General features: G+C 40.3%; 1 protein-coding gene across 1 annotated transcript in view; it reads right to left on the reverse strand.

Annotated features, from left to right (window-relative positions):
• LOC108231046 (nucleus accumbens-associated protein 2) overlaps positions 1 to 22,700 on the reverse strand; it is a 35,504-nt gene extending 12,804 nt beyond the window's left edge. Inside the window, exon 1 of the mRNA XM_017407866.2 lies at positions 22,476 to 22,700. The gene's annotated coding sequence lies outside the window, so the exon portion shown is untranslated. The remainder of the gene's footprint in view (positions 1 to 22,475) is intronic.
• Positions 22,701 to 22,718: the final 18 nt, after the last annotated feature.

A 22,718-nucleotide genomic window follows, 5' to 3' on the forward strand; every position in this document is an offset into this window, starting at 1 on the left:
CCGGAAGAGGGAGGGGGGGGGGAGGAGAAAAAAGCAAAGGAGAGTGAACGGAGAATATGTTGAGTCAGGCAGACAGGACAGTGGTGTGTGCCACATATATACACACACACACACACACTCACACGTACGTAGCTGCGTATTCATGGAAATGTATGCAAGGATACATTTAAAGCAGATTCTGAGGAAAAAGTAAAAAAAGAAAAAGAAAAAAACTTCACACTGACATGGAAGCACACAAGCACACACACACACACGCACAAACATGCACATGCAAATTCCAGCCTGCATTAAATATAGACTTTGCACATCCCTGATAGAAAAATATAAGGCATGAACTCCCTCAACTTGTTTGCCTAACAAGCGATTATGTGTGTGTGCCCCGATTCAAAGTTTGCGTCCCCGCTTCCTGCTGAGAGTGTTTGCCTTCCCCTGTCAAAGTTTCTCACACACCAAGGCGTGTTTTTTTATTTTTATTTTTATAATCGTCGTTATATACCCGGCTGTGACTTTTGGCACTCTGCATCAGGCGGGGTTGTGAGATTAGACCGCCGTCCCGACAGCGTTCATCTGCTTTCGTGGAAACGTCTGTTTTAATTAAGGATTCATACCTACGCACACGTGTTCTAAAAGTGAGGCAGCAGGTCCGGGCTTATTTGAATAATGTGAAGACATGGGAGGACTCGCCAGATGGCAAACAAACACGCTCGCGCACAAATCTGAGTTATGCTGAGGTCTAAATGACGATACGGTGGTCAAAGATAAATGCACGAAAGTCCACGCTTTCACCAATTTAGACGGGTGCAGATAGTTTGGACTAGAAGTAAACTTGCACTATTCAGATTCAGATAACAAAAACTTAACAAAACATTAAAAACACATCTCATCGAGCCCCAGGAAAGTAATAAAATCAACTAATAACTTATCCAAAGTGCAGCAACGCATTAACAAAAATGCAAAAAATGAAAATTTCGACTTGAGCCGACCAGGAGCACATCCCTTCCCCTCTTGCTTATGTTGCCTCTATACAATCTCAATATGAACAGTCCCCTCGTTATAAATATTCAGATCCTGCAGTTGTTCTCATGTCTAAAGTGTACCAGACAACAGATTCTATCCACGTTGAGACGGCAACGCTCCCTGGCAACAGTTCTACCAATCGAGAACAAGCGGGCGTCTGCCTGAGTCTGTCTGAGTATCATTATGGGATGTCGGGAGAGAGAGAGAGAGAGAAAGCGAGGGGCTGCTTATCACTGCTTGTAACGTAACATCACTCTCCGCCTATGGACCCTGCTGGGGAAAGTTGTCTGCACACAGTCAGGATCAAAAATCACCCTTTCACACACACACACACACACAAAAAAGGGAGAAAAACCATCCCTGTGATTCATGCGGTTACATAACAAGGAGACAGCTATGAAATGATTTGTTGTGGGCTGGATATTGTCTGCTAACTCTCCACTTGTTTTCGCTCAGTGTGCATCAATTAGAAGAAGCAGTGATGCAGGCCTAACACAAGTCTGAGAACTACAGAGAAATATCTGACTTTCACTCATGAGGGATAAAAAAGAGATTGCTTAAAAATAAAATAAAAATTATAAACTTACATTAAAAATGACATACAGGGAGGGACAAAGTGAGCTAGAGCTTAATTCATTTCTAAACATTTTAATGTTGTTTCCATTAAACCCATCATTATTTGAAGTTCTGTGGTTATGAAGAATCAATATCTTACCTGTTGCAGATATATATTTGAACAATCTCAGTTTGGAGAAATAGAGTTTAATTCTGACTGGATTGAAGAGCCAATGGCTAGTCTGAGCGGACCCAGGACCAAAATGGATTGCTGCCGTCTCAGAACTACTTCATATTTCACAACTTTTCGTGTGAGTGCTGTTTTCTAAACCTTTACACTACACATGATTATTTACATATAACTCTATAATTATTTGCGAGCACAAATAGCAGCAGCAGCTCGCTGTAGCATTTCCTGTGCAGCTCTGGGGCAATTCCAGCGGAAATATCCAAATATTTCTGCTAGAATAAGCATGTCGGGTGAAACTGATGGCTTCACAAGGATCATTATAATATTTTTATCCACATTAATTTTGACCTGCTTGGACTAGCCTTTAGCTTGTCAATCTGGTCAGAGCTACACTTTATTTCTTTAAGCTGAGTTCAATCAAAGAGCTATCTACAACAAGATATTAATTGGTTATAACCTTGTCATACATACAGTGGCCATAAAGTCTCCAGAATTTAGAGAAGAATAAAAGTTGCATTAGATAGGGTCCCAACCACAAGTTTCCAAATGGAATAAAAAAAATCCAAAATTACTTATTCAACTGCAAACGCTCCTATTTTGTAATGCAGACTTTGCTGCAATTTAAAACAGCAAAGATTGCTCCATTCCTCTAATATTACGGCTGATATTTCCCAATGTCGAAGCCAAAGGAAGCAACAAAACAACTATTTTTACATTTCACAAAGGAGAACAGGTTGTTACAAAGCAAAGACATTTAAATAAGAAATTTATCAGAACACCGGAATAAATTAAACCCTAAAACCCCTTAGAGAAAAACCATGTGAATTTGCACATGTGAAGTTTGTGTGGTTTTTTGTAAGGGGTGACATGTGGACAAAACCCACAATGAATTATCACCGGATTATATGGTTCTTCTTTGTTACATGCTACTTCAAAGCTTTTTTAGTACAATTGTTTTGCTTTCCCAGTTAAAAGAGACGTATAATTTATTGATTCTCCTTTCTAAACAACTCCCATCAACGCAGTGACAGAAGATATTACTTTTGTAGAGGGAAACTTAGAGTTTGCCGTCGCTAAAGGGGGATTTTCCTGCCACAACAGAGCAGTAAAGTTACAGATTTACATGGCCACGTTACATTCAGCCACTGAGAGACACCAGCTGCCGAAAGCTTGTACTGTGGTGTGAGCAGATTGCTCACATCAAAACTTTCTCCTCTGCAGAAACAGTTACACCTGTACCCTATAGCCAATCGACAGCTCGGGAAATAGACTCTTGGCGGGGTACGGAGAGTCGAGAGGCCATTCCAAGAGATTCCCAGACTCCTGTGGTCAATGACTTGTGCGTAACACGCAGTATGCACCAGACTGAAGTGGGTCAGTCGGATACTGACGCTGAAAAGATGCAGTTGTTCGAAAACTGAAGGGACGCCAAAACGGGCAGTTAGGCTTATTTAGTCATTTGAGGGTGCAAATGAATTATTTACAGTTTAACTGGGACTGAATCAAATATGACACCAGAAAAAATTCAATCTTCTGCTGGCTGATTATTGAGTAATTTAAAAGGCAGCTGTTTGTAGATTACCCCCCATCCAAAAAAAAAAAAAAAAAAAAAAAGAGGCACAGAAAACAGGGAACAAAAACTAGAGATCAGAATAAAACAAATTATGGCTGAGCACTCCTGTATCAGTTCCGTCTGCAGTAGTCAGAACCAAACGAAGAAAAATACAAAGAGAAAGGACGTCTAATTTATGTGTGCAGCGCATGAGTGTTTGTGAGTGTGTTTGAGTGGTTCTCCTGAGGCAAAGACATTGCTAATGAACGCCAAATGGCTGTGGGAGGTAAACAAAACAAACAGTTTTAGTGGCTGTTGCCTCACGCCAAACAGCAGCGACTGTTGCTCGGTACAACAGCGGACACTCAGATGTCAATCCAAATACCCTTGAACATACATGACAGCTTTTGGGCACACAAAGGACAAGTGAAGCCGGTGAGCGTGAACCGGGGGAAAGAAAGGCTGAAAGGTCTTGCCATTCAGAGGAGCTGCAGAGCGATTGGAACAGGGGCGAATAAAAGTAGAAGCGAAAAAAGAGGGCGCGCATGCGAAAGACGATAATAGAAGACAAGAAGAGGGAAGTGGGGAGAGAAAAATAATTTAAAAAAAAGCAAGTCATAGTGAAAATAGAGTTCGAAAGGAACAGGGAAATGAGGCAGCACTTAAAGATACAAGTCAAGAATGAATGAGAGAAATGGATCTGGTGACAAAAAATAAAACGAGATAAAATAGAAAAATAGATGAACACCAGTGTTTTAATTGTGGTATGGTATATATGTTTTTAAAGTTTGATATCAACATTTTCAGGCGGAGCAATTTAATGAAATTTCACAAGCTCCTGTTTTTAGAAGGAAAACCCTGCCTCGGTAAATAAAACAGAAAAAAACGAATCAAACCTAAAACGACACGACAACAACAGCTCGGTTCATTCTATTTAGTTTATTTTAGCAATATGAACTTCACATTACAGAACCAAAGGGCGTGCGGGACATTCCAGTTTGTGGCAACACGTTGGGGGTGACGGTTGAGCAGTGAGGAAAATCAGGCCGCGGGCTCACGTAAGACGGAGATATTCTGAACAAACACTGACACAAGACCAAAAAAATCCCCAAATTTACAGCTGAAAGGGAAGCTGCACGCAAGCAGCACAGGAAGAAGAGGAGGGAAAAGGCCCACCAAAGACAGAAATGATTCAGTCACAGAATGAATGTTGAGTTACGAAGAAAACACTCAACGTGGGTAAACAAATGAATACAAGGACACAACACCCAGAGCTTTGACTGCCATGTCTTTTTTTTTTTTTTTTGAAGTAGTACTTTACCCTGGCAGTTAGTCACAAGTGACTGTGGAGTTTCAAAACTATTTTCAATGAGCCTAGGAGAGCTAATTTTATTCTGGCGAACATGAAATGATGCTTTGCTTTGCCAACAAAGTATAACTTTTGACTGACTCAGGCAGATTTTTTATTTCTTTAAATATCCAAACCTGTTTGCGAACTTGATTTTCATTATTTTCCAACTTGCTGGAAAATCCTTGAGCGAGCTGACGCGGGGTTCATTTACAGTACAGTACAGTTCAAATGACTCTTTAAGTGTTCTGATGGGGCATTCGGGTTGCGCAGTGGCGTAGTTGGTCAGCAAGGTCATGGGTTTGACTCCTGTTTAGGGCGTTTATCAGCGACTCTAAATTAGCCCTAGCTATGAGTGAGAGTGCGAATGCTTGTTTGGCTCTATTCTCCTACGATGGACTGGCAAAGCTGAATGTCCACTTAGATCAAAATACAGGTAATGCTACTGTCTATTTATTGGTAACTACTTAAAAATAGGCAATGCTACAAAAATGAAATAAAAGTTTTTTTTTCAGTGCCATATGCATGCAAACAGATAAGTCTACAGAAGTGAACATGACACATAATTTGCCCTTGGCAGCACAGGGAGGATGGTGTAGTCCTGCCTTGTGACTCTGCCCTGACAAGGACATCAGTTTACTCCTGGGGGAAGCTTTAGTTGCATCTCAAATGTGCTCATTTCCAAACAGTGATTATGCCGCGGCAGGGAGTTCTCTGGCTTATGACTGAGATAATTGGCAGTACAGTAGTCGGTGCCCACATTTTGAGAACCTTGATAATTTATTCCTGCAAGTACATTTACCAAGCAGGTGTGTCAGCGTTGCCAGCATGCCTGAACACAAGACAGCCGATAATCAAACACACTGCAACACAATGGATTGGCTTTTAATCAGTAAAAACAGGGAGCTAAAATCTTGCTAGTGTCTTCGTAGGTAAATAAACGTTGCAAACAGACACAGATAAATGACAGATTACTGATTGAGGAAAGTTTGGAGTATAGGTTAGTGACATCTAAAGCTCACTCCAAAGCCTGTTCTGTTTTGCTCCCTCTCAGCAATTGCATCGATATTACATATAATACAGAATAAAGATGCCCACTTTACCTGGTTTGTAATGCAATTTAGGATATGGTCTTTAAAATAACCCTCATTTGTGGAAAGAGCAGCCATAAGATGGTCTGCTGAGTCTCTCTGACTGTCACACATGGGCCGAAATTAGGTTAGACGACACAGGATGTCTGTATATTTCCACAGTTTGCATCAGCCCTATGCATTGGTTCCAAACACGGTCTGATTTTCGTGGTGCATGAGACACAGAAAAACTATAATAAAAGGCCTTCAAATGTGACCTGTTGAATTAGCCGCTAAGATGTTAAAGGGAGGTTGAAAGTTTGAGGCGTGGCCCTGATGGGTTGGATAAACTTATCCAGAAAATCCCAGAGATTTTAAAATTAGATCAGAATCTAAAAAGATTTAGAAATCCAAGACAGATAACGTGTTCCTCAAGCTGTTCTTTCTGATGAAGGAGGTCTTTGTAGACAGGAAACGCTGCTTATATGTTGTTTCGGAGTAAATAGCTTGTTGGAATGATATACAGGAGGGCGATCAAAGTAATACCAGCATGCATGTTTGTGTAGGAATGGAGGTTTTGCAAGAATTACAGCCCAGAGATTCCTATAGTCTCCATCAGCCTTCATGTTACCATTTCTCCCTGATGTGAATGATTAAAAAAACACATTTGTCCTTCCATGTGGCATAAAAAATGGGGTTCTACGGAACAGGCTATTGTTGTTTTGTCCCATTCCTCTCCGATCAAGTTCTGACCCTCACATGGCACATGTAGTCACTGCAAACAGTGGAGAAAGGTCAGCTTGGCCAGGTCATCAAACTGTGATGCAATGACAATATTTAGGTTTTTAGGAGTTTATGCTGAAGTAGGTTTTTCTCTGCAACTGGATTACGAAGTGGGCACAAGGTACTGAACCTTTTGCAGATTATTTGAGCTATGAATACAAGGTAAACTGGCCTTTGTCAAAGAAGCGCAGATTCCTGCTTGGCTCCGTAGACAGACTGCTCCGTTGTGTGATTGGCACTTTTAATTACTTGCTGAGTGGCTTTGCTTCGTTTGTTAAAGGTCGCCGTTTAGATTGTTCCCTGTGGTCCTTGTCAAATGCGGCACTTGTCCAGACTTTTTCATCCTGGTCTCCTCTGTCCAAAAATCTTTTAGTCTGTAAAGGTGCAACTTTTCCTACCAAGTTTGTGCTGTCATATACTTTTTGGAGTGAAGAGGCTTCTCGTTGACATCCCATCCAAACAAGTCACACTTGTTTAGTCTTTCTCTAGGTGAACCGCCATGGTCTCTGAGTCTGAGATGTGGCTTGTATTTTTTTTTGTATTTCTTTGAGCAATTTTCAGTGTTCAACATCTATTTTTGAACTATTTCACTTTCTATTCACTGAAGAATAATAGACTTTGGTGGAGAAAATAGCACGCTTGTTAATTATTCATGCAAATGTAACATTGTGTAAAACAATTCAACTTAGTGTTTTCTCAAAGTGCTAGGAAACTTCAGAATTTGTTTCAAATGGTGGACAGTTGGTCTTAAATGGGACCTGAGCAGCTTTTACCTTGAACGTGACATCGACGTTTCTCCGGTTCTCCAAAACTAAAAATGCTCCGAGGTGATTGGAATACGTCTGCACAACCGCACTTTTAAAACAGTTGGAACAGAAATGCAATAACATTGAGATCTTACAGAGCAGTGTGGTGTGCAGGAGGTAGTTTAAAACTTTGGATAGCAGGGGAATGCAAAATTATAGAGACGCATAAGTGACACACACCTTCGAGCTGTTTTTTTTTAAGTCCTGCCCACAAAAACTGCTGAACTACCAGCATGTTTCTGTGCCATAAAACCACAACGTGGACTCTGAAAGGGCCCAATGACAAAAAGAAACCATCTAACAAACTGTGCTTTAAAGTTTGCAGTCCATCTGACACCCACAGTGAGTGACAGAAGGAGAGTGACACAGACGCTGAGACAAAGGGGGGAGATATGGAGAGAATAAATGAGCCATTTTGATCTCTCCACGTCGTTGTTTCTGAGCTGAATGTTCCACAGTGACACATGTGTGACATCAGGGAAGCCCAACATGGCTGCCAGAGGAGTCCGGTGCCGTGAAAAAAAAAAAAAAAAGAATGAGGACACATCTTTCAGCATCAGTGCCCCACTGTCTACAAACAGAAACACACAAACACGCACACACACACACACGCGAGGAGACAAAGACATACAGGAAAAGCTGTGCCCACAACGACTTAGTGGCCCATGTGCTATACCCTTCAATTAGTGCAAAAAGAATGTTTTCATTTAATCTGCTACACATAAAACAAACAAAAGTGATGATAATAAAAAACAGAGGGGAAAATAAATGTGATATTTTAAGCAAGTAACGCGTAGCGTAAAAATCTATCATGAAAAATGGTTTTATTCCAGTGCCCACAGATACATAGGCATGTATTTTAAGTACTTTGCCGCCCTCCCCCCAACCAATCCTCACCCACACACATTTTACTGTGACCTAAGAATCTTCCCGTCAGCACCGCACTAAGCTAGCATACATGTGCTCGAATGACATGTCACCTTGGATAACCACATCGCCCTGGTTGAAACGTGACATGGCAAGCGCTTGTTTATCTCTGTCTTAGAACTGAACCGGGCAACCGAGGTGGGGACAGGCGGTACCCTCATACAGAAAAGAAACAAAAAAAGTTTTCAAAGGAGTTAGATGGAAGTCGATCAGTTGAGGATGAGGAACTTTTAATTGCTAAAAAATGTGAAAGCCCCCCCAAAATGAGCATGCATTCCCGTGGTGGCTCCAGGAAGTGATTAACTTTAATTCTCACATGACAAGTGCATACTCGTAAATGATCTTCTACAATGATAGCAGAATGCTCATCTTTTACAGAACATTTGGAAAAAAGAAAAGAAAAAGAAGATTTAGAGGAACGCTGGGACATAACAGTGACTTTTCCGTGCGTCTCGGTCGCCCAAAGCCGATCTCATGCAAAAGCCGCGTGCTTTTGATGTTAGAGCAATTTGTCTACATTTGGTTAAACAGTAAAATTTTAAGGCTGACTTGGATTTCAGACCGGTTTGATAACGTGACACTAAGCTCGACTGGTGCAAAAACAAAAGTTAAGTGAAGAGAAACGTTGAGTAATGGGGAATTCGTACGTGGGCTTAGCTTTCTCCGTGAGGAATTTGTGAAAACGTCACAACATGGGGAGAGACACATGATCTCTAAAAGTCATGTGTACGATCATGTGCATCAACTGAAAGCACAAGCTCTCCTTTTTATGGTGACATGTACAGTGCTGAGCAAAAGTTTTGAGTCATCCTCTGTTTGTATTTTGCTCTCCAGAAGCCAGACTTTCATGTTTATCTGGACAATGGCCTTCAAGCATGACTTCATCAGGTTTTCTGGAGATCTTTCAAAGTTTTTTTTTTTTTCATTTTTTGACTGTGGCTGCTTTTTTACGACTAGTTTCTTCCCCTCCTTGTTCACTTTCCTCATTTTTTTTATGCCCACAATGGACAAAACACTAAACAAAAAAATAAGAAAAATGTTATCCCTGATCCTAAACAAGCAGCTTTGGTTTCTGGTCCCTACTTACGTAGTTCGATGGACGAAACACAATCTGAACGTAACAAAAAGTCTTTGTGACACACTGGGATCATGTGTTCATGTCACACCTACGATAACCATGACTGTGGCATTTATTTTATAGCACCTTTTCAGTGCCACGCAGGTTCTACAAAGCACTTTACGATGTGTTTTATCATTCACACACACACTCATGCAGTGCTTTATATTACGTAATTACGCTCTATGCATTCAGAGCTTTACTCTCATGTATAACATTTTAGGGGACAAAGGAGGAGTTTTGTGTTAAAGTGTCCTTAGATACACTTGGCAGAACTAAGGAAAAGATCACCGGTCTGCCAGTGGGGGTGGCATCGTTTTGAATAATTCAGTCTGAAAAGTTTTACATACATAAGACAAATATCGTAAGTTGGCTTTAAGTCAGCTTTCCGTGGCTGAAAGTGTTGAGATCTTTGTGTCTTTGAAAGTTCTGATGTGGAAACGCATACGAGTCATTTTTTGAAGTGTAAACATCCTACAGCTTATTTAGCTCTGAGATATGCAATGGCTCCTGCCGCCATGTTGGGGGTGGGGGGGTGGGCTCCTCTTTCGTGCTGAAATGGGAATCGGTTTTGAACGAATCGTCCACCAGGCTGTTTTATCCAAGACGCAGATTCCCAGCTTGAACAATAAGCACAAGCCAAAGTGAAGTTTCTTCTCTCATTTAAAGGAAACAAAGCGGGAACAAGAACTAAAGAAGCTAAATCACGCAATTTGCTTTAATACGGTGCAGGGAAAGCACAACTTTCCTGACAACGTCCATTGAGCAATGCTGTGACTGTGCATGCTAATCCACGTTAGCTTTGGTAATCAGAGAGAGCCAGGCTGGGCCATGTAATGAAAACTACTCACCTCAGATTTCTGTCTTTTTCCACTGGCCCCCCACCAGCGTTCTGCCAGGCATTTAGGCATGAGGAGCACATACAAGATGGGTCATGATCGTAAAGGAGGGGTCAGCCTATCTGCTCTCCACAGTGAGGATCCTAAGCACTGATTAGAAGTCTTTGTTTACCACTCGGAGTCTTAAGTGAGGCTTGAAGTTTGATTATGTACGGTGCACGGCCAAAGAGCGTGGAAAATTGAGGTGGGCTGCAAATGTAAATGTCATCCACAGAGCTACTTCTGTCTGACTGCTTCTGTGTAAGTGTGAGCATCAGCAGGATTCTGTCTGGTTGATTTGAGCGTTCGAGAATGTGTGTGTGTTTCTGCATAAACTCGGGGTTTGACTTCTGCACTTAAAGTCAAGCGGCCCCTCGGCGAACGGCTACAAATTTGACTAAACTTTCCAGTCCTGTTCAGAGAGGCTGTCTTTAGTAACGGCAAGCTTCTGCAAAGGCAGATGCAAGATTTACGAAACAAAATCAATAATAAAGGCCGTGTACTCCTTGAAGGACTGCATATCGCCCACAGGTTTTCAGACTAAGATCATCCTATGGAGAGAAATGACAGCGTTACTGGGCGATGTCACGAGGTCTCACAATCAGAGTGCGTGTTGGGGATGACTCTCAGCGACTACCACGTCAAATTTGAGCTCAATATATGAAAAAACTGACTAAGTTGTGGTCAGTTTTGTGTTAAAACCGATTAGCAGTGGTGGCTAAGTTGAATTGGACTGACTTCAATAGTTTATCAGTTTCGTTAAAACCCACTCAGTGGCTCATGAGATATTTTGCTAACAAACAAACAAACAGTTTAGTTTGTTTGTTTGTTTGAGTTGAGTCCATCAGTTAATGCCAAAGCTGTAAGCACAGAACTTGTTTAATAAGTAGCGCTTGGAGTAAGTGTTGGGAATGACTCAGCTCCAGTTACACCAAATAGTAGCTTAATAGCTGTAAAACTGACTGAATTATAGCCATTTTTGTGTTTTGTAAGGTGTCAGATGAAGCAGCCATCTTGATTTGGGCTGGCTCCAACAGTTTCAATAAAATCCACCACAAGCAGATTCTAAGATATTTTGCTAACAGACAGCTAGAGTTGACTCCAAACAGGTAATGGCAACATTTTAAACAAAGATTATGTGCAATCTGTTAGCACCTTAAAATGTATAATGGGGACGACCCTCAGCTACTTCCGCACAAAATCTTAGCTCAGTATCTGTAAAACTGACTGAATTATAGCCATTTTTGTGCTTTTAAGGTTGGCTGTGGCAGCCATCTTGAATCAGGTTGACTCCAAAATGCAATCAGTTGTAGATTACACTCTGAAAGTGTTATTGCATAATGTCCAGTGATTGATGAGATATTTTAACAACAGACAGACACATGAACGCAGACATGGGCAAAACACATTGTCACCTCCCTTCACCTTCCGGCGGCGGGCGATACAATCGCACAAACTGAAGTGTAATTTAGTTTTCAAAGCTTTTAGTGCACATACTGCAGTACCAGTGAGGACTATATAGGTTTAATTAGGTTTTTTAATGGTTTGATGCTAAAATTTTTTGTCAAATGAAGCGAAACAGCACCAATTACAAAGTGTCATTAAGCAAAACAAATTCATTTTCCATCCTATTTAAGAGCTCAGTCTTATGACTGTTCCAGCAACACATCTTAGTCATACTTCTCAGGACTTCATAATTCTTTGCCATGGCTATGAGCGCCTATTCATGCTGGAAATTCTTGGAAAAAAATCACATGTGCACATACTCCCTTTTTCTTTTTTTTTTCCTCCCCTCCCTCCCTCCCTCCCTCCCTCCCTCTCTTTCTTTCGTATCCAAACACAAAAGTGCAGACATGCACGATAACACGCCTATACTTACTGCGCAAGTATAGGCGTTCCACCGCATTCATGACATGTGATCTCGCTAGGAATTATGCCAACGGCCAAACATGTCACTTGGCAGAAATCTCTGAGACCGAGCGAGACAGCGAGGCACGCACACACACGCACGCACGCACGCACACTCAAACACACACGGAAATTCTGCATGTTTGTCAGTTTGCGAGAGTTCCTGGTCAAGTGTAAGCACAGTGCATACACAGGGAACATGAGACTAAGCAGCTAGTTATCTGTCACGGAGTCTGGTGTGGGGGCAGTGAATTCTGAGAAAAGAGAGAGAGAGAGAGAGAGAGAGAGAGAGAGAGAGAGAGACACGTGATCTCTAAGATCTAATGTGGAATTGTTCTAGGAACATGCCATGTTTACTGTTCATTGTCTAAATTCTTGGAAGGCTTCCTGAAAAGCACGCAGCCAGCCAAAGCAGCCCAGATACGTTTAAAGACTCCTAATGGCTCTCGCTGTACCTCTCCGTCGCACATTTGCCCTCTCATTATGTCTTCCATTGGTCACGTTATTTTGTCTGTATTCCAGCACGGCCATTAATTGTGCTTTTGTGCACATATGTAAAACAAATTTGCACTGTGGAAATTTGGATGCATAGCTGCATTATTCTGTGTGTGTGGACCTAAAACCACCGGCGGAATACATTTTAAAGGGTGAGAAAAATGAAAAAATGAAAAGAAAAAAAAAGGGAAAAGAAAACATTCACACATGCAAACGCACTGTTCCTCCACAGAAGACAGCCAAAATGTCTCACTTTCCCTTTGATACATTAGATGATTTGTTACAAGTGTTCTGTGAAAAATGCCACAAGAGAGGCTTGTCAGAACATTTGCATGCTGGTCGAAAATGAACCAAAAATGCAAATGCGGGGAGAAAAGTTGATTACGTTTCGTAAGCACATTTTAATTGTTGCTGCTTTAAAAAAAAAAAAACTACCATGCACAGTTAAACAGAAATTAGTGTCAACAGCAGCAGAGACGTTAAAAGCCAAATTAGGAAACCATGGGCGTTATGACCCATTAAATTAGTTAGTGGTCACAAAAACTCTATCATTAAGATTATTTTTATTAGAGAAAAGAAAAACTGCATCATCGTAATATTTCCTAACATAGCGTCATATCCAGATCTTCTTCTAAACTAAAGAAATATATAAGCATGTACTCCGTGATCACAAGACAATTACAGGATAACAGCAGGGAGCTGTCAACAGTGAAGGAGACGAATTATGAAATCTTGATTATTATTTGCTGAAGGCAAAACAGTGTTGTGGGGTTTTTGGGCTGCATTTGCATTCGTATATGTGTGGCAGGAAAAAAAAAACCACACGCTCAAGGTCAACTTATGTTTCAATTTCATCGGTTCGACTTCTCTTGGAAAAAAATAAACACATTTGCCATGTTTTCAGTCTTCTTATGACTACACATTCATACACAAACACAGTATGAAATGAGCTTTTCTCTCTCTCAATATATATATATAAATATATTATATCAGTCAGAACAGAGTTTACTGGAATTCTTTTAATTAAACTTTTATTCAACTCTCAGCTTTCTTTTTTTCCTATTTTTTTTTTAAATCACCTTTTTATGCTCGGTTTCTAATAAAACCATTTTACCAAAAGCAAAACAGCTACAAAAAAAAGAATATTAATAATAAAGAACTGAATGAAAACCCAAAAAGATAATATGGATAAAATAAATTCATGCCGGCACTCTGGAGCTGTGATGTTCTCTGACAGGCGTTTGTCTGAGAGAGCTGTGAAAACTAAGGACTGACTGAAGTGGAGAAAAAAAAAAAAAAAAAGAGAGAAACTTCTTTGTGTGTTTTTGATTATTTTCATCACACTGATGAAGACGGAGACGATTAAACAGCTTGTGTGGATGGGGGGAGGGAGGGGAGGGGGAGGACGGTACAGTCCAATTTTTGTTGTTGTCACCTCCACCTCAAAGTTTGATCGACTCGCTTCCTCTCGACACAAGACGGATTGACGAGAGTCGAGCGTTTGTTTCAGCCGCGGAGTGGAGGAAAACGTCTTCAGCATTCACTCAGCCAAACTTCTCCCCTAAAACAACCTCCATGTAAGAAAAAATTGTGGTGAGGATGTGGAGGTTAACAAAATATGAAATTACAGAGAAGGAACCATCTTAGGTTGGCTAAAGATTTTTCTACAGCTCCATATTTTCAGTTGTGTTGTTTTTGATAATCTCCTCTTTGCAAAGTGCTTTTAAAGAACAAGGCGGTTTTTAAAAACCTCTGAAAAAAAGTGTAGACGAACATTTCAACTGAAGCCCTGAATTACCGTGGCAAAGTGGTGTTTTATTTATTTATTTATTTTTATTCCCGTCACTGTCTTTTCCAAAATCTAACTACGTGGCTGTAGCTCCAACACCTTAAATGACTCATTACAGACCATAAACCTAACCAGTAAACTGTGCTGTCAAAAACCCTTAACCAGACAGAAAAGCTAGTTAAAATTAAATAAAATAAAAACATTATGTTAAGTTGTATTTAACATGTATAAATTAGCCAACATTATTATTAGAATTTTGACATTATTATCATTATTAATGAGATTTTTGCCTCTTCAGTTGTGGCAAATGATACCGCAAATAACCTTTGCGTAAAGAAATATAAATAACTAAATAACAAACAAACTAAATATATTATTAGCAGCAGAGGAGATGCAGTCGAAATAGTTGATCTTAACTGAGTTAAATGAAAATAAATTAAATTTACCTGTATGTCTGTATATCAAAGAATTGTCAAATATGAACGTTTTTACAGAAAACTCCTCAAGTTCTTCCTTTTTGTTTTCGTTCAGCTATGTGAATGTCTTTGGTTTTCCAAAACATTGTGTTAAAGTCACTTTCTTCAAATAAGCTGTCCATATTAAAACATCTGCACATGTACGTTTGAAAAGGCTGGATCATTAAGGTACTGTATGTGCTAATTCAATTAGTTTGAGACTTACAGCAAAAAAAAAAATGTTATTGTAAAAAGTATTTTATGCCACTGAAGACTGAACAAATATTTTTAGTCTTTAATGGGATAAAGGATTTTTATAAAAATCCATTTCATAATAGGATCCTATCAAAACTATTAAAAACACTTAGTCTTTGCCGCTAACTTAAAAAAGGTTTAAGACTATGACCCTGAAAAGCTGCACCGTTCGGTATTCTACTAATGGTTGTCTTTTTAGGAATTCTCAGAGTTAGCACACAGAGGGTGAGGACGTTTCTTCATTTCCCTTTAACTGTTTGAAACCCAGTTCCATGAATGTCAACATGCCTGAACACACCAGGCCGAGCAGGTTTTTTTTTTTTTTTTCATCCCTCAGGTTTTACCTCAAACAGGCCCGCCAATACCTAGAAAGAGCACCACCATTGTTTGACAATATGTTGTATGACTGGTGCCCTGTAACACATACCATCGGCAATGACTCATCACAGTCTAAGAGGAAAATTAGAGACAAATAAACGCACGCCTCACACACACACACACTCACGATTATACTGAGAAAAAAAAAAAAAGACGCTCCCAGCACAAAGGTGTGTACACAAACACATGCACTTGTGCACAAAGGGGAAGAAAAAGGTTGCTAGATAGTTAGAAATAACAGGCTTAAAAACCTAGATAGTGAAAAACAAATCCTGACATGCTTATGCTTTTTGTTTTTTTTTCATCTTGCTGCAAGCCATACAATGAGGTAAAGTTAACAGAGACATTTTGAATGTGTCAACATAAAAAAGTGGATTTCAAGTGTTTTTTTTTATGTTAATAAGAGGTGTTGTGCTGGTAAACATGGTTTACAGCTTTGCGACTTGTTTGTTCTGACACTAGGGCATGTTGACAAGAACAAAAGGGAGCGGGTGACGTGGCGTGGTGAAGAAAACCCCAAATGCAGGTCATGAAATGGTAAAAAGAGGCCATGAAATCCACATTAATTGAAATAAATTTATGTTAAATCAATTTTTTAAATGGTTGCCAATAGCATGTTTTGCCATAAAGTCTACAAAGAGATGTCAAAGCTTTTTGTTTATTAGATTATTAGTTAAAAACAAATGTATATTTTAACCAGGAACAGCTGGGGTCACGAGTCTCTGTAACTTTACATTTTGCTGAAAAGTTCAGTCAAGGCAAAAGTTGGACTCTAAGTTGCGTCACGTTTCTGATTTCTTGCACTTCTAAGCAGCGCTCGCAGGTCAGGACTCCTCCCTGAAGCGAATGAATGTCTTTATTGTCTTTTTTGTTTTTAATCTTTATTGTTTATTGCGCTGGCAGTCCAGTGAAATTAAGATAAATCTACAGGTGTGGGGATGTGACGCAGAGCTCTGAACCATGGAGATCCACACCTGGGAATTTGTGGATATGCAAAACAGGCTGCAGAAAACACAAGAATACGGGAATGTATTCGCACTTCAGACCGAAATGGTACTGACGTGGCTAACCAAGACTTCCTGTTTGAGCGTACGTTTCACTTGCAGATAAACACCACCATGAGGATGAACACACTATCATCCTGATATCGTGTGTTTTCGGTCAAATATGATGTGGAGCGCTAAGGCAAATTTCTGTACAGGAGTCACCCAATGCCTCAACTTCCTCTGATACTTGATCTGTAGCCACTCAGGTGTCACGTATACCTACGTACCCTTTATATTTTTAAACAAATTTAAATGATAATAATAATAATAATATTTCCATAACCCAGATACCGACTCATTTACCGACATTGCTAAATAAAGCAATTGTGACATGACAGAGAAGAAGCAAACTGATTGGTTTTTATTTATCAGTCCACTAGAAACAAGCTAAGTCAGTATTTTTATTTATTTTTTCTTTCTGGGAATTTTATAGAAAGTCAAAGTCAACTCTAGTTCTTCTCTTTGCTCATTTGGGTAGCATTATTTGGGGCTTTTTTTTGCTGTATTCATCACGGTTTGTTCCTTAAACATAATAAAACTTCTAAGGAACAGTTTCCTTTTTCTTTAAACTTAAACTTTTGTCAAAGTCAACAAAACAAAACAAAACAAAAAAATGTTAACTACTCCCTAATGTGTCATGTGGTGCCATAAAGTAAAACGGTGGATTGCCGCTGGGCTAGAAAACTGTAAAGTGGAACTTTATTGCCGCGCAGTTTGGTGCCAGCGTCACTGTGTGTCATCAAAACATGTCAGAAACACATCATTTTATGGTCCGTGCGTTGTGTAGAGTTGCTTAAGGTTTACACTAATTATACAAGCTGCTTAGAGAGATGGTGAAGTGTATTTGTGTCGTAAAGGGTCCAAAGGTGATTGAGTTTTCTGTAGAACGTGCGCACAATAATGACAAGCTATTTTTTTTTCAATACAGAAATTTTTAAATCTTTTAACTGACTTGTTCCGATCTCATGGTGGCACCAGGAAGTTCCTCCGATTTTAAGCGCTAACAGTTCAGATATTTGAAGCATTCGCTATACAACGAAGGAAATGTTCATCCTCAGGTAGTTTTCCTCGAACTGGCTCAACAAGTTGGAGAGGGGAATAATACTGGTTTGTATCCATTTCAAAGAAACTGAAAGAAGATAGACTTCTTTTTACAGTGTGTGTTTTGATCATGCAAATCCATCAACTACTGTTTGTTTAAGAACCTGTTACCATCCACTCTTTGTTTTTTTTTTTTTTTCTTTTTCAGCCTTTTCTGTCAATGTCCATATCAGTATGAGAATCAGCGTTGTGGCTTTCTCTCCTTGACACTCCCACACTTGCAACCAGCCCTCGGGCCCCCTCATGGAATGCCGTATAGTTGAGAGGCCTATAAAAGACGGGGCATCCTGGGACAGAAGCGATCAAGCTGACCAACAAACTTAAACACACACACATACAAATACAGCTGTTGAGAGCCATCACAACTCGTTGGCAGACATCCAATTTCGAACTCGAGTATTGTTTGGAAGGCCTCCATTTCAAGGAATAAAAAAAAAAAAAAAAAATCCTGGTTGGGCGCATTCAACACGAGATAAAGATAAGGGGAAAAGTTAGCAGCACACACCCACATTAACTAGAACCAATTTCCTCGAAGTAGAGCATGGGTATCATAAATCAGCCTGATAAAAACAAGCCTTTGTCTTGCCTCAGAGCAGGTAAATCCACCTACGATTAAAAAAAAAAAAATAAATAAAATAATTAAAACTTAAAGTCGAGTTTTGTTATCTGCAGTGAAGGGAAGCAAAAATAGGTTCTAAAACCGCAAAAGGTGAGCGAAGCCACCGCGAGACAATTCAAACGTCACACCTCTGCCACCCTTTTTGGGCACCTTGAGAACATAACATCTCTCTAACGATCGTTATCACATGACAAAGATGAGATCACAGGTCAAACACACACACACAATAAACAACATGTATGACAAGCGCCGTGACACAGAGAAAAAGTATGCAGGGGGAGAGAACAGTAACAGGAAACGAAGTGCCACAAACTACTTGCTGGCTAGCCGCACATTGCACTTTTGCACACCGAGGAGAAGGTGAAGGGGGGAGGAGGACGTGAATGAAAAGTCTGACAGCGATCTCGCAGAGTTCAGGTGAGGTAAACTGAGCCACAACAGACAGCACAGCGTAAACACAACACTCACATTAGAACAATTTAAATTTTAAACCATTATCAGAATCCTTTTGTTCCGCAGTCCTTAGAAGCCTCTCCTCTGCACGTTTTTTCACCACGCCGAGTTATAAACAACAAGAAATCAAAAGACGCAAACAAATAAAAAAAAAACCAACAACGTGGAACAGCAGAAATTTTCGAGGACAGCTGTAAAATTAAATTAAATTCAGATCCCGCCGCCATTCATGCCAGGGTTTTAAACTAAAATCACCTTAGGATGAGAAGGGACGGAGTCGCGGCAACAGATTTAGCTCAATATCTGTAAAAGTGAATGAGCTGCAGCTATTTTTGAGCAGGAGAAGGTTGGTTAGCTGCAGCGGCCACCTTGAATCCACCCAAGCCCCCACAGAAACAGTGTCAGCTCGCCCACCAAAAAACTCAGCTCTAGAAAAACAAATCATAAAAATCTTATAAAGGTAAACACAGTTACTTTACCAGAAAAATACAAAACTAATAAATGCAGATTACTGCACATAAGATCTCTCTCCTCTCAGTCTCTGTTAGTTAATGATTTGATAACTGATCATCAAATTGATTTATTTAGTGTAACTGGCTACAACGGGAGGTTTTTGTTAGCATAAATAAACCCACTCCTGCTAATTAGTTACATTTTCATGCTCCTAGAACAACAGGTCGAGCTGGAGGAGTAGCTGCTAGTTTTCAGTCAGGATTATTGATTAATGCTAAACCAATTATTAGTTATAATTCTTTTGGGTCTTTGCCCCTCGATCTTTCTCATTCAAAATGGAAATCAGAAAAAAACCCTTTTACTTGTTATATATAGTTTTTGTCTGTCTTATTATTGAATACAGATAGTCATAATAGTGGGGGATTTCAGCATTCATGTTGATGTTGAAAGTGAAAGCATAAACATAGCCTTTAAGAATTTAATAAAGTCGATTGGTTTTACTCAAAATGTCCAAAAATCTACTCATTCTCTTCGTCATACTCTTGATCTGGTTCTGACATATGGCACAGAGAGTTAGCGCTTAATACTACATCCTCACAATCCTGTTCTGTCTGACCATTTTTTAATAACCTTTGAGTTTACATTGACTGATTACACAGCCACTGAGAGGAAATTTCATTATAGCGGATGTCTATCGGAGAAGGCTGTAAGCAAATTCAAAGAATCTCTTCCTTTACTATTCTCCTCTGTCTCGCAGAGTAATGCAACAGAGAGCAGCAACTTGGATGCTCTGGTTAAAAACAGTACAACCTCAGTGCAAGCATTGCTTGATAAAATTGCTCCTCTGAAAAAGAAAGTGATCGGTCAGAGGAAGCTGTCTCCGTGGTTTAATTTAGTTACGTACCTTAAAACAGGCATCTAGAAAGTTGGAAAGCAACTACCATGGAAGAATTTTGTTTAACCTGGAGAAATAGCCTGCTAACATACAAGAAACCCCTTCGTGAAGGTAGAACTGCATATTATTCACCTTTAATAGAAGAGAATAAGAACAACCCCAGGTTTCTGTTTAGTACTGTAGCCCGACTAATGAAAAGTCCTCTCTGTTGAGCCATGTATCCATATAACTCTTAGCAGCGATGACGTCAAGAGATTCTTTATAAATAAAATTATTTAAATTAGAGGGAAAATTCACATCATCCTTCCTACTGTTGCCTCTGATTCCCTGTCAGGTGAGGCAGCTTTAGGAGTGTCACTAGAGCCTGATTTGTGTTTGGGCTGTTCTCTTCCTGTTGAAATTTCCGAATTGTCAAAAATAATAGCTTCATCCAAACCATCAACATGTCTGCTGGCTCCCATCCCAACCAGCCTGTTGGAAGACGTGTTTCCCCCTAATTAATATCCCCATTTTGGATCTGCTTAATTTATCTCTAATGACTGGTCATGTACCACAGAGCTTTAAGGTTGCTGTAATTAAACCTTTACTTAAGAAACACAATCTTGATTCAGGAGTTCTGGCCAATTATAGACCTACAGTATATCCGATATCCCATTCCTCTCTTGAAGAAAATAGTTGCAAATCAATTGTGCGAACACCTGGACAGAAATAATCTGTTTGAGGAGTTTCAGTCAGGGTTTAGAGCTCATAAAAGCACAGAAACAGCACTGCTGAAGGTTACTAATGGCCTCAGACAGTGGACTTGTGTCCATACTTGTCTTGTTAGATCTCAGTGCTGCATTTGATACAGTCGACCACAATATTCCATTACAGAGGCTTGGACATGATATTGGGATTACAGGAACAGCTCTAAAATGGTTTAAATAATACTTATTTGACGGATCTCTCCATTGGCTTTCTGTCAAATTCAGAATAGGATTTAAAATCTTACTTCTAACAAACAAAGCTCTCAAGAACCAAGCTCCATCTTCTATTAAAGATCTTATTGTTCCATATTTTCCTAACAGAGCTCTTCACTCTCAGACTGCAGGTTTACTTGTGGTTCCTAGAGTTTCCAAAAGTAGAACGGGAGGCAGAGCTCTTTCAGTTCTCAGGCTCCTCTCTTGAACCAACTTTCTGTCTGTGAGGCTGACACCCTGTCTGCTTTTAAGACTAGATTTAAGATTGTCCTTTTTGATAAATCCTATAGTTAGGGTTGGTTTGGGCTTTTTTCTTCGTCTTTCTTCCAACAGAAACTCCACCTGGACCAGTCACTCTATGTTTTGTCTGCGTCTCTTTCCTGCCCTCTCTAACCCCGGCCAGTCGAAGCAGATGGCCGCTCAGCCTAGGCCTGCTTCAGGTTCTGGTTCTGGTTCTGCTGGAGGGTTCAGGATGGGAGACTGCGACGAAGTGAAGATTCAATGCAATCTGCTGGCTTCCTTAGATAGATAACTTTTACAAATTGGCACTTTATAATGTAAGTCAACGTCACTGCACAGTGGCCCGAGAGCACTTTTTGTTGTGACTCGGCGCTGTATAAATAAACTGAAGTGAATATTTCGCTAACAAGACAGGCCTGACTCTGACAGTAAATGCCAACGTTTAAAGCGAAGGCGTCAGAGCTCAGAGTAGGTGTTGGGGGATGATGCTCAGCCGCCACCACACCAAATTTTAGATCAGCAGAGCCATCTTTGTGTCTCCGAAGTTCAGCTGGCTGTGGCGGCCATCTTGAACTGGGTTGACCCCCCCCAACAGCTCATCAGCTGCAGATGTACAACCAATGACTGCTTCCAGAGAGTTTCATTAGAACCCGCCCAGTGGTTCATGAGATATTTTGCAGATTAGCCTGCAATCATAAAACTTATTGCCTCACAATGGGTGCATTATTATGGGTGGAGATTTATATATATATATATATATATATCATGACGCAATTGAAGCCGATAACACCACTCGCCACTCGTACAGTTGAAACTAATGACTAACTAATAACTAATGTTTCCTGTGGTTAAAGTGCTGGCCGACACTGATATCTGTGCTGCTCTTATTCTAACGAGTTTGAGCAAATTTCTGCGTGCTGCTGCGCGGCGCTCTGAAGAGGGAATTACGCAAAAGCCTTTCCATTTCGCGATGTTCTTCCTTGAAGTTCAAGACTCTTAACTTAGTTTTTGGGATGTGTGTGTGGGGGGGCTCGGTATCGCAAATCAGTGGTGTGTTTGTAAAGGCGGGAGGTGAACGACACAGATAGAGGAGCGAGGGAGTCATAATAATAATAATAATAATAAATCCTATGCGTCATAGAAATCGGGCTCTGTAAATACGAAGACCGGAGGAGGATATAATTACCCGATACGTCGCTATTCCATAGAAAGAGGCTGTGTCAGCTGGCGCAGATGTGGCAGGCTTTCCTCTTCTTGCGACCCGCCAACTCTTTCAGCTTCTTCGTTTTGTGTGTGTGTGTGTTTGGGGAAATAAGCAGGCCCGGCTTCCCGCTCCGTCCGCTGGCTCACTCTCTCTTTCACTTCGGTCCCGTCTCGGCCGCTCCGTCCCCCATCTCTCTCTCTCTCTCTCTCTCTCTCTCTCTCTCTC

The sequence above is a fragment of the Kryptolebias marmoratus genome, linkage group LG14 (genome assembly GCF_001649575.2).
Source record: "Kryptolebias marmoratus isolate JLee-2015 linkage group LG14, ASM164957v2, whole genome shotgun sequence".
In the NCBI taxonomy this organism is placed as follows: domain Eukaryota; kingdom Metazoa; phylum Chordata; class Actinopteri; order Cyprinodontiformes; family Rivulidae; genus Kryptolebias; species Kryptolebias marmoratus.